This window comes from Malaclemys terrapin, chromosome 14 (genome assembly GCF_027887155.1).
Source record: "Malaclemys terrapin pileata isolate rMalTer1 chromosome 14, rMalTer1.hap1, whole genome shotgun sequence".
In the NCBI taxonomy this organism is placed as follows: Eukaryota; Metazoa; Chordata; order Testudines; family Emydidae; genus Malaclemys; species Malaclemys terrapin.
In genome coordinates this window covers 3,714,167-3,730,064 of record NC_071518.1, presented here as the reverse complement: position 1 = coordinate 3,730,064, position 15,898 = coordinate 3,714,167, and the positions used below count along the sequence as shown (strand labels likewise).

The window sequence follows — 15,898 nt, the reverse complement described above, 5'->3', positions numbered from 1 at the left end:
TTAGAATTTTTCTCTGAAACGTCAGATTAGGCAAATGAGTAGTACTCTCAAGCTTCCTTTTAAGAAAGCATACCTTATAGATTTCTTGTATCCACGTTAGACTCTTAGTGCTTTTCGTCTCCAAGCACTTCACAACCACAAGATGTGAATTTTGGCAAAAAATGAACTTTTTACTACTTTTCCATATTGAAATTAAATACGGACTGTTTGTATCACTTAAGTCAGACAGTTAAGATCTGAAAGAGAGGTGGCTGACTGATTCCAACAGCTAGTGAGATGGTGATGTGCTACAGACTTATAGCACTTGGTAAAAAGGATAAAACAGAATGAGATTTTTTTTACAAATACATCAGAGACACAGAACTTCAGTCATGACAAAGGGTGTCTGAGAAAAATGACCTTAGGAGCCAAAACTTATAAGCACATCCAAGAATTCTGATTCTGACAGACTCGTAACACGTAACATGCACAATTTCTTTTCTGTAGTGGTGTGGAAGAACCAGATGCTTAAATCCTGCTTTAAAGAAACAAACAACATCAAGTGCTCACAGCAACCCTACAACAAGCCAGAGTGACAGGACAGAATGACAAATTGACACAAAGCCTTTCACCTTCAAACTAAGGACTTATAATGAATGGATTTAAAAAGTAAATACCAAGACCATGTCCCTCTACACTGCTAATCAGCAAATAAAATCACTTTGATTTAGCAGACAGTAACTTCCATTTTGATGATGATACAAAAGTAAGGTGGACACTAATGAAATCAACACTAGATTCAGCTGCTTGGTTTAGAGTTACACAGGCTTCTTGACTTAGAAGTCTCTTCTGGGAGAAGTATACACTTTTTCCAATACCAGCAGAGGTAGTGCACTCATCTGCCTTTCTACAAAATAGAAATTTTAAGGGAAAGAATAGATTTCCATGAAGGGTCTTTGCAGCTTCTGTAAAAAGGCTGCACTCCTGGGAATATACCAGGGACTGATGAGCTTATACTTCAAAGATAAGCTCCATTACCTCATCAGATGAAAAACCTCAGACAGTTTAGTGGATTTAAAAAAAATGTCTAGAAACATTCCATAGCACATTCTACAAACATACTAGGGACAATCAAACAAAATTACTTATGTAGCTTTACATGATACCATATTAAACTGAATGCCACTGAGCCTTCGTATTCCTCACAATGTTGAAAGAGGAGACTCCTTTTCAAATATAGTGGCAGCAAGTTAAAATGCAAGAATTTGAGAATACAGTTGAGGGAATTACAGCATTAAATATTCCTTTTACCTCTAAATTACAAGCCTCCTGGGAGTATTTCTAGACATTCACCTTCGGGACAATGGCGATTACATTCCTATCTGGTTATAGCAGCAAGATTAGTTCTCACAAAGGGCGGAAAGACAAACCCTGATTTATGCAGAATGAATCAACACGGTCTCAGAAAGTACAGTAATTATTATAGAAAAATTCAACCAGTGGCTTCATCAACACTAACAATTAGCCTGTTAAAATTTCAGTCACATTTTCTGTAACAGATCTGAAAACGGGTCTGTCCCATCTACACTGGCAGTTAAACCTGTTTTCAGCCCTCATTCTGGGAAAACTTATTGTTGACAATCATTGGTAGACATCAATTTTACATAGTAAACTAGAACAGCATGTGAAGGGCCAATAGTAATTTCTTAATTCCACAGCTGCCTCATGGAAAGTAAACCCAAAAAAACTAAACCATTTTCATTATATACACGATTTTTAATTGAAAATTCTTGTGTCACATCACAAGCATTTTCACGGTTCTGTCTCACTACACTCATCTTTTGTAAGGGTCTGCTAAGTCATTCAGCCTTCTAAAATAATACTTGTCAATGCTGCTTACTTTCTTTTAAAAAAAAATCTCAGGCAGCTATGTATGATCCAATATACAAAATGCACTTAACTGTGGAATTGATGGACAAGCAGATACTTCACCAGCAGTCGTCGAGCTATCGGATTTTCCCAATTACTGAAGTAACTGAAAATTGGAATATACAAAGAATTCCACTTTCTGCGACAATCAGCCTGGAAGGGTTGTAAATGGAGAGAACTCTTGGATTTTCAGAAATAAAGACAACTTTGATTTAGTAGTTTTAAGGGTTAGGGTTAAACGGACATATCATCCTTGGTCTGAAACTGTTGCATTTTTCAGTCCTATCTGTATTTTTTCATTAGATTTATGTCAATGTTAAAAGGTGTCTACTCAAAGATCCAGTTGCCTTTAGCACAATATAAAAATATAGAAATAAACCTTACAGCTTCCTCAAAAAAACAACAGAAAAGAAACCTTCCCTCCTCAAGCCACAGAACCCTACCCTCTGTTCACTTCTCCTACCCCAAAAGCACAAAGAGATGACTATTTTATCTGAGGTATTTCTAGAGCTCCAATGAACAAAGTATGGGTATTTAGGTTGTCCTACATCAAGTCTGAAACTAGCTCCAATGTGTTTTGTTGAAATATTTTACTTAGACTTGCAACTTTACATTTATTAACATGCATTTATCATGCCATTTATGCAGATCTGACAAACCGTGAATCAGGTTTAATGACACTTGAGATTGTTGAAGGATCCTACAAAATGTCAGAAAGTTATTGCTGCTCTAAAATTCACAAATATAGTTTGATTCTCTCTTTGCAAATGTTCGTACACTTCCACCTTTACTTTCTATTATAAGATTCCAGCAGTCCATACGGCAGTGAGATTATTCATTTCAGAAGGTCAAGAAACATAACAAAATCATTCACACAGAATACAAATTAAATTAATGTTGCCAGAAGAAAGTTACCAGCACTATCATAAGCATTTGCGTATTCAAGGGACAAGGCAGTATCTATGAATGTTGTATTGATTTAAAATATGATCTTTTGTAAACTACTGAAACAATGTAAATAACTGAACTTTTCAAAATTACAGAAGACCTCAACTTCATTATTTTTATCCATGGGCTGGTTTCTCTAAATCAAAAATTTAGAATTCTCTATCCATATGAATACATCAGAATTACCAATCCCTACAATTACATAACCCCTCATTGTTCTACCCTAGAAAAATTGTGAAAGCAGTCTGAAAAGTACTTGGCAGGTTAAAAAAAAAAGATATGTCAGAACAGTTCTAGCACTTAGAAAAAGCTGAAAGCTTCACGCCACTTGTTTTGGATGTGAGGTGGCAGAAAGAAGTGAAGCAAACCTGAATAGTTTCTATTGTACTTAAGATGTTTTCTAATCTATGTGCACAGTTAAAATTTTACAGAAATACACAAGTATATGTTCCTTCACCCTGGATCATCTGTTTGGCTTACCTGATTAGTAGAAAATGTTAAGTTAAAATATAGTTCCTGCAATTTCCTTTACCAGCCTTGGACTATAAACTATAATTTGCCCTTCTGAGCTAGAAAATGGAGACAAGATTTGTTCGGCCACTACAGAGTACATGTAGTTTTCTGTTTGATTTATTTTGCGTAAGTAACAAATCACTACTGGTTCTAAGCAAGCACCTCCACCTTCCTAAAGTTAAACATGAGCCAAGTCCAACAACAGGTCACTGAAAGAGCAACAGAGGAACCAGCACAAACCACACAGGGGAAATTTTCCTTTTTAGCAGCATTACTTACTCCAACAGACCACCACTTTCCTGGATGGGAAATAAAAACAAGATTTTTGGGGGACAGAATAGTTATGATTTACTGGAGCTTGAGACAAAAAAATCTAGGAAGCCACAGACCTTCTAGCTTTTGGCCCTGGCACCTTAAATAATCCCCTAGATCTTTCTTGTCATTTTTCCTTTAAGGACTCCAAAGGCAGACATCAGTACACTAATGTTCCTGACCTTTAGAGCTTTGTCAAATCTCTTCCAAAGAACATCCGTAATCAAGCATATACAGAGCATTAAGAGGAGAAATCAGCCTAAGTACAATATTATGTTCAAGAAATAGTGGATTCCCTTGCTTTAAAGCTGCATTTTATTAGCAGGCATTCAGTTCTGTTGCCCAACAAGAATACAAACATGCATCTTGAGCACAGTAGGAAGTGCTTCTGATGAAATACGTCAACTAATCAGAGAGCAACATCACCACCTCTGCCTATATCTGAATCAGTTCCTAACCCAGATCTATATCTGATGCCTGGGTCTACACCTAACACTTGGAACAACCAAGCTACCCTGTTTCCCCGAAAATAAGACATCCTCCGAAAATAAGGCCTACTTACAGTTTTGCCTCTCGTTGTAATATAAGGCATCCCCCCGATAATAAGACCTCCCCGATAATAAGGCATCCACCGATAAGGCATTTTTCATTTCTGAAAAATAAGACATCCCCTGAAAATAAGACCTAGCGCATCTTTGGGAGCAAAAATTAATATAAGACACTGTCTTATTTTCGGGGAAACAGGGTATGTCGCTCCAGGTTGTGAAAAATTCACCCTCAAGAGTAGTTAAGCCAACCTAAGCTCCGATGTAGGCACCAGTCTATGTTGATGAAAAAATTCTTCAGTCAACCTAGCTCTCAGAGGGGTGGATTAACTACAGGGACAAAAAAATCCCTTCCATTGTTGTAGCAAATGTCTACTCACAGCACTACAGCAGCACAACTGCAGTGCTGTAGCAGAGACAAGTCCTAAGTATCAAAACTTCTGGGGTCCCCAGGCTAAGTTTGACTCATAATGCCTTCAAGCTACTTTTCTTGTCAATTAAGCATGTTGTCTCTTGAGCCATTATGGAATCCCACAATGCCATTTTCAGTGCCTCTTTTCAAAGTAGAACTGTTCTATAAGGGAATCTTGGAACTTGCATATAGAGAAGGGGGGAAAAGGGGAGGAAAGTAGATAATGTTTTCACCCCTCTACATCTCAAACACCTGCCTGAACCCCACCAGAATTAGCAGCCAGTCTCCTCTCCCCACATCCTACAGCCACATAACTAAATATGGTACTAGAATTTTCAATCGACCTAAATACAAAGACATACATATAGGAACCAAGAATGCAGGTCATGCTTGTAGGATGAAGCACTGTATTTTGGAAAGCAATTACTCAGAAAAGGACTTGGGGGTCATTGTGGATAACCAACTGAACAGGAGCTCACAGTGCACTGTGGTGACTAAGAGGTATTGGATATATAAGCAGAGAAATGTTGAGTAGAAGTAAGGAGTATGCTGTATATGGCATTAAGGAGACCATTACTGGAGTACAGGAGACAGTTCTGGTATCAACACTTCAACAGAATGTTGACAAATTGGAAAGGGTTTAGAAAAAAAAGCAAAAAGCATAATTTGAGGTCAGGAAAACCACCATACAGTGAGAGACTAAAGAAGCTCTATCTGTTTAGCTTAACAAAGAGAAAGAAGACTTGACCGTGGTCTGCAAGTCTATATGGGGAAAAGAAATCTGATAGAAGAGGGTTCTTAACTCTAGCAAACAGAGGCACAAAAAGATCCAAGGCTGTAAACTGAAGTTAGGCACACTCATTCTAGCAGTAACAGACACAATTTTAACAGTGACCTAGAGACATGGTAGATTCTCCACTCTCTGAAGTTTTTAAAATCAAGATTGGATGTCTTTCCAAAATATATGCTCTAGCACAACCAGAACTTGAGCTTTCTCCAGAGAAAAAAGACATAATAAACTCACCACAAAAGTGCCTGAACAACCTTACTATTTCCCTGATCTTCGAACAGTGGTGTACAATATGCTCAATCAGATAACAAAAATGAATTATAACCACCCTACACTTACAATTAGACACATGTAAATAAGTTTCACAACAAAAGCTTAGTAGACAAAAACTTCACAATACAGATGTTTAAACTAGTTATACAACTGCAGGATCAGAATTCACTTAGAACGCCTGATATGTTTTTTTTTAAATAATCTGAAGTTAGCTGACTGCATCATAATCTGCTCACCCACAGAAATATTTCCACACCTTTTGGCAAACTGCAGTCTTATATTTTAGAGTGTTATGTTAGTCCATACTGATCTGATTCATAAAAGGCTAAAAAAGAATATCTCCAATGTACCAAGAGACATGAGCAAGTTTTAACAATTGCATTTTTGAAGTCTAAGTTTCTGCATACGATAGCTGGCCATAACATCACCTCAAACTATAGAGCAGGACAAACCTTAAATGAGCTGTCCCAATAGATTTATACTTGGAATCTTTTCCCATTGTCTAGACAACTGCTTAGCAGATGTCAGGATAAAAAGATATTCTTTAACACTTCACATAAATTGAAAGCACCTACAGCTTACACAAAAGTTATTTCTTCCATTAGGAGCACTGAGCAAGTTTAAACAGACACTGCAATTGTTACAGAATTTGCTTCCTCCTGTTTTCCATTCATGTCCCTGAACACTATCCTTTTAGCAGTTTCATATCATCAAAGCCAACAAGTATAACATTATTGCACAATATCATTAATTTCTAAAAGTGGGGCTTGGAGAAACAGCAGAGACTTCACCCACATCATTCCACACAAGAAAAACCCAGCCAGAAGGACTCTCCACCTAGTTATATGGAAGAAAAGACAAGTTCTAGCTTTCATAGCTTTATTGTAGTACAGTAGCACATGGAGGTCCCAAACAACATAAGGGCCCCAATGTGCTATGCCCTCTACAAACACATAAAGAGGAGACCATTCATGCTTCGAACTGCCTTGTCTATTCAGACTGTATGGCAGGGGAAACGGAGGCACAGAGAAATCAGTAATTTGCTCAAGGCCACAGCAGGCAAGCAGTACAATTGGCATTAGAACCCAGGTTCTCAGTGTCATTTCAATGCCCCATGCATTAGTACATGCAACCACCTGGGCTATTTTAAAAATAATAAATTTTCATCTGTTTTAAATTGTAAATTCATATTTATGCAAATATGAGATGATCTTCACTCTGCTGGTGGTTAAAAACTATTCCTTTGTCATCATATCTTGTTTCAGTTGGCTGACATGAAATTTCCCAATTCAGGAAATAGAATAATTATGGTTCAAGTAAACAACTGCAAGTATTTATCACAAACAACTTCCAATTTTAAGCATGAAATCCCTCTGGTATATGTATTTCCATAACAGACAACCTTGTCCTCTACATGGCTTACATTGTATAAAGAATTTGTGACTGAGCCATGGTACTGACTAGCACCACCAGGAGGAGGTATCTGTGACAGACATAGGAGCACAGGTTCTTTTTTATATAAGGCTAGCTAATGTAAAATCCTAGCAGAGACAAGGCAATGTCGTTTTTATTGTCCGTAGTTACGTAACCCAAAGTGGGGATGTAAGAGTTGACCAAAAGTAGCTATGTCAAGGTAAACTACGTCTTGTCTCCACTAGGATTTTACATTGGAGATAGCAAATCTCAAATTAGCTCTCTGTGTTAAACATACACCCTTTTTGTGCACTTAAGACAAAGCCACGCACTCATGTCACTGCCATCAGCAGCAGTAAATATTGATACCAAAGCTACCCAATACTATAAACTTAGTCAGGCATTGTCTACACTAGACTTTCTTAAAATTTCTCATAACTGAAGCTCCACCAATAACAGCAACAGTGGGAAATCTAGTTCTGACCTACCATCAGCATGTTTACCACTATGCTGTCTAAACCAAGGTAATTAAAAACACCAGTGGCCACCTGTGCCCTGTCTATACTAGCACTTCCATGGTTGCTACCATAAATAAAGTGCTTTAGAAATAACCTAGTGGATACGTTTTTATTGTTTTGTAGAAACTAATAAAGGAAACCATCACTTAGCACATATTTTATAAACTTAGTACTGCTTGATTATGCTATTAGAATCTATTTAGGACTAAAATTGATATGAGTGTAGCAAGCTGTTCTGCTAATCAAGAAAATCATGCTAGGAAAAGGTAATATGAAGATCTTCAAGAGCTCTGTTACATAGTTTGCTGGCTAGCTGCCAAACTGAAGCACATTATCTTCTTTCCCTCAAAAAACAGAAACACCAAACTACAACCAAATGAGCATTTGTAAATTAATGTCTGTAGCCCAGCAAGCCAGACATGACATGGGCAAAGCACATTTTAAAATTCAGTTTTGTCTAGAAAATACAGAAGAGATCAAAATTATCTGTACAGCTAGTTACAACAATTAGTGCTATCACATGCTCAGAAACTAACTAAAAACCTTTTTGTCCCCAAGTTCATACAAATTAAGAGAACTTTTCAAACTTGACAAGCTTGCATGGGAATGTCACAGAACAGTTCTCTCTCTCTTTTGGAGAAAAAATTCACTGTTGATTTTATAAAGCCTATCTACTGTAACAGCAATATAGTCTCTTTCAGCCCAAAACACAGACAAGACTAACATTCTCCTCTTGCCTTGCACATATGTACCATCAACAGTAAAAGCAGAAATGCTGCTAGGACAGACTGCACCCCTCCATTCCGAACTATGTACTACAGAACACAGGTAAGTGTAGCCTTCAAAGCAGGAGCTGAAGTAAGAGGGGTAAAAGTCACCAGAATCCAATTAACATGGCCATCAAAGTGACAGGTGTTTATCTGTCAGACTTGAAAGCAAATTTAATTCTGAGAATTTCCCAATTATTTGACAGAAGGTTTTAAAAATTGTTTCCCTCATACCAGCAGTTAGTTTTCAATGGAGTTCCAGTCAGAGCCAAATATACTCACCTGGCCCAGCCTGGCTATTCTGCTATGTTGTTTGATTACTGAATAAATAAATTCTTGCAAGATACTCCGTTAAATGGAGCTACTTCGTGAGTTCCACAGAAATTAGCTTGAGCACAGCATCTGTTAATTTATGTAAGCAACTATGGTTACACTGTCATTCTGTCAAGCCACCCTCTTCAAATGCATGCTTGGAAAAAAAACTGCCTCAAGGATTGGCTAGTTAAGTTGCATTCTTTATGGTCTTTTCCCCAACCTGAGCTAGCTGCCTCCCCAAATAAACTGCCATTTATAGTCATTTCTATCCTAAACAGAGGAGTCATTTTTTTAAATACGTTTTTAAAAGACTGCCCAATTAAGCCACACTGACATCCCGTTCTTTGAAATATTGCCAAGACAGAGCAACCACCACCACCTACATTTGCACTGAACTGAAGCAGTGCAAGATATTATGGGCTGCATATTTTTTTTACAAATACAGTATCCTGGCCTATAAAAGCCTTGTTCATAGGAAAAACTTCATCTTAACACCAGATCAAAATTAGCTCCTTAACATTTCCCTGTTTATAAGCTGTTACATATTTTTTTAAAAATGAATTACTTTTCTGTATAGTGAAATCTCTCAGGTATATATAGCTTCTGTTTTGAACATGTCAAATTGAAGCAATTTATGTTACCTGGAATTTTACATAAAACTAAACATTCCACTTCTGTAAGAATTATAGCTTAAGTTTTCAGAAGTGACCTTAAAAGGAGATGATTTTCAGAAAGTGCTCTCATCTGCCCTTCTTAAAATCAGCCCTCTTTAACATCTCTCAAATTTGACAGCAAATCACTGATGCACCCCAAATCCTGCTCACTTCTGAAAATGTAAGTCACAACATTTGAAAGAGGAAATGTGCACTATGGACTAGGGTGACCAGATGTCCTGATTTTATAGGGACAGTCCCGATTTTTGGGTCTTTTTCTTATATAGGCTTCTATTACCCCCCACCCCGTCCCGATTTTTCACATTTGCTGTCTGGTCACCCTACTGTGGACCTATCATGAGTTGAAAAGAACAATATTGGCTATGGATGAAGTCTTATTTTTAGACATTTTCTAAAGTTCTGACTCTGGTTTGCGGCCACAGATTCTAAAGTCACAATTTGTCTTTTGTAGTAATCAAAAAAGCATTCTTTTGTCAATACTATGCATTGAAAGGTATGTAAACAAGCAATGGTGCTCTGAGGTGGATCACATCTATTAACACAGAACAGGGTTCAAAGAGGTTAGAACTTCTTATCTAGTCTATCACAATTAAGTCGGCACCTCCCCCTTCCCTTATATGTGTGTGTGCGCTGTAGGGAATTTCCACATCTCAAGTATGCTGCTGTCATTTGGTCCAAAGAGGTGACAAAACTATTCCATATACATAATACACTGCATTACAGATACTACAGACAGTCTGTCTATTCTCCTATTCTCCCACATCGGAGGAAAACAAAATGCTAAGAAAACAGTGGTATAGATGCATAGGAAATATAAACATGTCTCCACTCTAACACCACTCCCCTCCCACCCCCAATCTACCCTAAACTCCTTAAATATATTATCACCATTTGTTTTTAGGCTAACTTATGACAAAACAATTTTTTAGAAGTACTTCAGAATAGATCCCAATCTTATGGAATTCTCATAATAAATGGCTGAAGCAATAATTGTGACAGTTATGAATGTTTATAGTTCATTCGTTTTTAGTTTTAATGCCTTATAATTCTTTTTTGCAATTGGACCACATCCAGTTTAACCATTCCTTAGGCACCCCCTTCATTCTATCGGTATATCATACACAAGTTTTCTTGAACATCTGAACAAAGATGAAGAGTGGCTTGTGGTATCTGGCTTTGGAAGATGATGTTAAATTCATGATACTACATTAAAGGCTCTCGACTCTTGCCAAAAAGTGCCTAGATCAAGAAAGAAGAGGAGTTCATTCAACTCCAGAACACTGCCTTCTAGAGCAAGGGAGGATTTGCAAGCTGTGGAGTCTCCATATTGATTGACTGAATGGAGTACTGCAAGGATACATGCCTCTGTCCTTTTCAAGGACTATGTCAATTGATTCGAATATTAGTGGCTGAGAGACAGACAATAGCAATGTTTCAACTAGCCACATGCAAAGTTAGGGATATCAGTTCTTGTGTCTCCCTGGACATTCCAAACATTGGGGTACCCAGGGAGAAATAAGAAAAACAGTACTTTTCCTCCAAGTGGTTGTTTTGCCGTCATGTTAATAGTGAAGTACGCAGTACTCTCATAATCTAGATGTGAACAGGAATGAGAAGGAAAGTGGGGGCAGACCCAGTACAGACAGAAAGAAAAGGGAGGTTGGCAAAGTTGTTTTTTGATAGAGCACCTGCCATAGTTCAGGAGGGCTGCAAGGTTCAGGAAGTAAGAGATAAACTGAGAACTGCAAGTAAATTCTGTACTAAACTAATTAATTTACCTTAGTAAATATCAGTATAGGGTTAATAGTATGTCCTGAGCTGTAAAAGAAAAACAGTCATTACCCAATGTGAATGTCTTGTCTTTATGTTTTCCTGTGCATATCGCATGCTTAGCTATCTTTCAGGGCCATGTGTAATTCAGAAAAAGCATACCATAATCATCCTAAACTGATATGTAAATCATCAAAAGAGAAGCTGCCCACTTCTACAACTACAAGAGAATAAGCCCTCCCCACTCTACCAACCTCCTCAGGAGAGGTCCAAATAAATGTCTTGCAATTTACTCTGAAGATCACACTCCTTGCCTATTCTACTAGTTCCATTGCAGACTCTTCAGATAGAGTACCTCCCAAATCAGTTCTATTGTTGCCTCTGGGTCACTGTCCTGACAGCTGAAACTGTAAAATGACCTTGCTACTGCCAGCTGCAGTGGACATGCAAAATCTCCACATCTGCTTTTTCTAGGCATGGGGGTTCATGGTTGGAAGTAAATCAAATGGAAAGGTAAGAAGAGTTCAGGAGAACGGCAGCTGTGGCAGAAAATAGACTGTGGCAGGGATGTCAGCAGTCAGAGGAACAAAATAGAACCAAAATCCTATTGAGGTAGTTGGAAAATAAGACCAGAAGTGACCTCAACAAGTCCCATTTTGTTATTAGATAAAATGAAACATTTCCTCTTTCATAAGCATGATTTTCTGCTTCAGCATCACTCTGCTAGACATTTCAAAGTGCACTGTTCTCAGAGGCAAAGGTTACTCTGGTAGGGAAGATTTTTATCCAATAGCAACACCACCCAAATGAAGACAAATGATTTACTATGAAAAAGTCAGTTTTATTAGATTGGTATAGTAAATGTTTTGTCTTTCTTCTGTGTTTCAGAAAGTCAGAATCTTAAATGGGACCACAGTCAGAAAAGAACATTACTAGTTAAGCTATTAAATTATTAACTTAAGTAAAATTTAATGTTTAATTCTTATGTAAAAATAAATGCTACAAAAATTCCAGAGCCATTTCAGATATCTACTCAATTCTTGTGACCAAACTGCAGCACGAAAAGAGAACTGCTTAATACTTAGATTTCTCAAATGTGCTGAAGTAATCTGGACATTTTACAGTTTTATGAATTAAATATACCTCCCTCAAATAATCACGATTCCCTCACTGTAAACTGCAGCATGATTAACAGACGTCCATTATAAAAGCAACATATAACCTAGCTCTTGTTAGCAGTCAGTGCCACATTGGGCTGAGTTTCTATAGCAACCAGGGAGAAAATATAAAGCAAACTACGGTTAAATGAAAATTATTCTCCATGACAATACATGCAAATGCAGGAACATTTTCAAGGCGTTTCAGGATAAAATGCTTAACTACACACATGTATGATGACACTAATAAGCAAAAGGCTAAGTTAAACAGTTTATGCCTTAATCAATGATTGAAGACAGCAGTGGCATTTTCAAGTTCTTACCCATTTGGAATAAAAATCTGAAAGCTGCCAGATAAGAACTGAGAGTGGAATAAAAATATTTAAAACTGACATACATTCAGACAATGCATACATCTTTTAGAAGGGGAGGGTGGGTTTTTTGGTCTTTTTTTTTTTTTTTTTTAAACAGGTTATAAAGTTGCATGATTTGGGTGTTGTGATCCTATAATTTTCATGACTTTCCATCATGGAAGAAAACATTTTGAATTTGAGAGGTAGAGCCACTCAAAATATTCATACAGATTTGGCTGAACGGGAGTAATGACTTATTTTAACTAGTTACAAGTCATACTGGACAGGTTTCATTTAATGTTCTACATAACAGTATTCATGGTGTTCAGTTTAAAAACTAGAAAATACTTTTATGTTTCAGTAAAATAAGTATCACAGTTCAGCGGAACAGTGACTGCCCAACCCTTCCCATCTCCCCCGTGCCCACCCCCCAGAAAAACAGCAATGCTTGAACCTTCCGGATTTTATTGTAGAGAGAAAACGACAATTAACTCCACCCTGTACATAAAACTGCTCATAGGCTAGCCCTAAGGCAAGTTATCTTCCTTGATGTTTGACTTAAGCATAGTGAATGTAATAATACCCTATAGGGGAATAGAAATGTGTCTGCAGTATCATTTTATATTTCTACATCTATGGAAAAAGCATTTGTCAAGCATATTTCAGTGAAAAAAGGGCAAGTTGTGTTAAAAGCTATCAGAGGGGCTAATCGTAGTTTTGAAGTAGAAAGGTGATTACCTACAAACACTAAATATGCACATCGAGTTGCATTTTCCAGTCATGCTCCACCCATCTTCCCCTACGATCATCTGCTGCAGGACCCACAGCAGCATTGCAGATATTTCAATGAATCTAGTCACTGAAATCAGTACAGTCCATAATAACAGGTAGCTAAAATCTCCCTCCACAATTTCCCCTGCAAACAATGACACGTACAACCCTCTCTGTCTGATGCAGTGAAAGTAAGAGCTATCAGAGATTACATACGGAAAAATCAAACTGCAAACTTCACTATAGCAGCAGTTGCTAGGACTATTTAAAAACCCTCCAATAATAGCTTCTACTGAAACTACTTTCTGCAGTGCTATAAAAGGTACAAAAGTGTTTTGCTCTATCTGAAGAAAAATGTATTTTTTAAACGTGTAAAAAAAGTAAAGATCTTGCAATGGCAAGGATTAAAATTCAGTGCATGGTCACAGACTATGCACTTTTAAACCTGGCTCACAATTCTCTTCCCCAAGCAGGAGAATCCCAGTGAGCCAAGTGATCACTTAACTCACAAGTGAACAGTCTCTTTGCTCAGCACAAACTTCCTGGAAGTTACAGGATGTGAGCAGGCCTATCTCCCTCTCATCATAAGATGCCTTTTCATGGTACTTAAGCTTCTGCAGGGAGCAAGCTCTCATCCTTACAATGTTGGGGTGCATCCTGCTAGAAAGAAAAAGCTATCTTATCATTAGCTAATATATGGGAAACATGACAATAGTTTGCAGTTTTCACATTTATTAGCAGGTGAGGTAAACCCCAAGGGAAGCCTGGGGTAATGAAAAAAAATCAACCATCCAGAAACAAGGAGCACAGTAACATCCAGTGTTCTGGACAGAACAATACAAACCACATCATCCAGAATGCTGTCTGTTGTGCCAGACCACACCATTCTTCTGTTTCACCCTGATTAATCAGCAAGAAATGGACAAGATTCCAGCTCTCTGAAGTGACCAGAGAGAGAGCAGGGTTCCTGTTAATTTCAACCATCACACCTACTGCTTCATAAAAGTAAAGTCAGTGGAAAAACAACCGCGACTTTGTACACACTAGCCTTTGGCTCCAGCAGTGGGAGCACTAGTTCAGACAGGACTTCAGGTGCTACCAGTGTCTGTCTACACTAGCTCTCCCAATGTTGCTACCACTGAAGATTTTTTGAGAAAAAAGCCTGATGGAGACATAGCTAAACACGCAGCAGTAGCAGGAATGCATACAACAAGTTTGTAGTTTTGTTAATCAAACATGCTAAGGTTTTAATATCATTGCAGACCCTTATTTTAGAGAAACTGATGTATTCTTCTCCATCAAGTAACTTAAAAAAAAATGTTTAATTTCTTGGGGGTAGAGGTCCAATTTAGAGTTATTCAATTCTAACAGCATCCCTTTAAGTAGGCACAAATGTTCCAGTTAAATTTAATTAAACATGTTTTGGTACCCTGTCAAAATCTAAATTTGCACTCCATTTTTAGTAATCACATAGACTGAGATTATAGTACCATCACAGAGAGTCCTACTCTCACTCTTCCAACCAAACAAATACTTTAAGGGCAGTGTTGATGTCTGATTTTTTGTTTTGTTTGTTTGTGGAACTTAAGACAAGACAGACCTGAAATGTCTGTATGACATTAAAAGTTCACATGTACATCCCATTAAGATTACATCTGAGGAAAATTACTTAAACCACAATTTAGAAATACATAATTTTCACACATTTCCTAAGAGCTTGCCCATCAAAATGTTAAAAGTTTAATTTAAGAGACTGCCGTCAAAATGAATTAACATTTTTGTGTAACATACTAAACTCTGTGCAAGGAACTTGTCTTCCAAAAGTCAGATAATCTATTGTCAAAGCTAAAATAATTAGAATATTTGCCCTATTCACTATATTACACCTGAAACAATTCAGCACAGTAACACCAAAGTACTTGTTGTCACTAATTACATGGGATCAGAGACTGAAAAATCCACTTGCTTACTTGCCCTTACCAGGTAAGAAACTTACAGGGCAAGAGTGGGAACTTAGCCCATCAAATTTTGCAAAATTTAAGCCTGCATTTTTGAAAGTGACTTCAAACCGTAAGAAAAGTCAATGTGGAAAATGCACTGCAGTCTTCAAGGATCTGCTGACAGCCCTCATGCCTCTTCTGTTACTCAAACTAGTCAGTTTCACTTCTACAATTTAAAATGATTCGTTTTTATTACTACTCAGAATAACACCATTCTGCTGCTTGAGAAAACGTAGAGGAAAGTCCTGGAGCAACCGCATCAAACAGGACCAGTGTGAGAGGACCAGCCTGCAGCTACATCTCGGAGCAAAGCTAGAGATGGGCGCTCATGCCTAATTGGACCCAGACAATTTAGCCAGCCGTGCCACAAACACACACACCATTACCAAATCGTCACCATACCATCCAGCTGGGGATAAAAGCAAAGGTGCTTCTTACTAGTCTCTCCCCTCTGCAGCT

General features: G+C 37.7%; 2 protein-coding genes across 4 annotated transcripts in view; one reads left to right on the top strand and one right to left on the bottom strand.

The window, feature by feature from the left end:
- The window catches only part of SPG7 (SPG7 matrix AAA peptidase subunit, paraplegin), a 231,957-nt gene that overhangs the window by 133,071 nt on the left and 82,988 nt on the right, over positions 1 to 15,898 (top strand). The gene's annotated exons all lie outside the window — the stretch shown is intronic.
- ANKRD11 (ankyrin repeat domain containing 11) overlaps positions 1 to 15,898 on the bottom strand; it is a 218,501-nt gene that overhangs the window by 193,356 nt on the left and 9,247 nt on the right. The window contains exon 1 of one of the 3 annotated variants that reach the window (XM_054049317.1): positions 4,244 to 4,424. The exons of 1 other annotated variant lie outside the window; for it this stretch is intronic. The gene's annotated coding sequence lies outside the window, so the exon portion shown is untranslated. Of the gene's footprint in view, positions 1 to 3,336; positions 3,356 to 4,243; positions 4,425 to 15,898 lie in introns of those variants that run through there. One more of the 3 variants, XM_054049318.1, reaches the window with a different exon arrangement.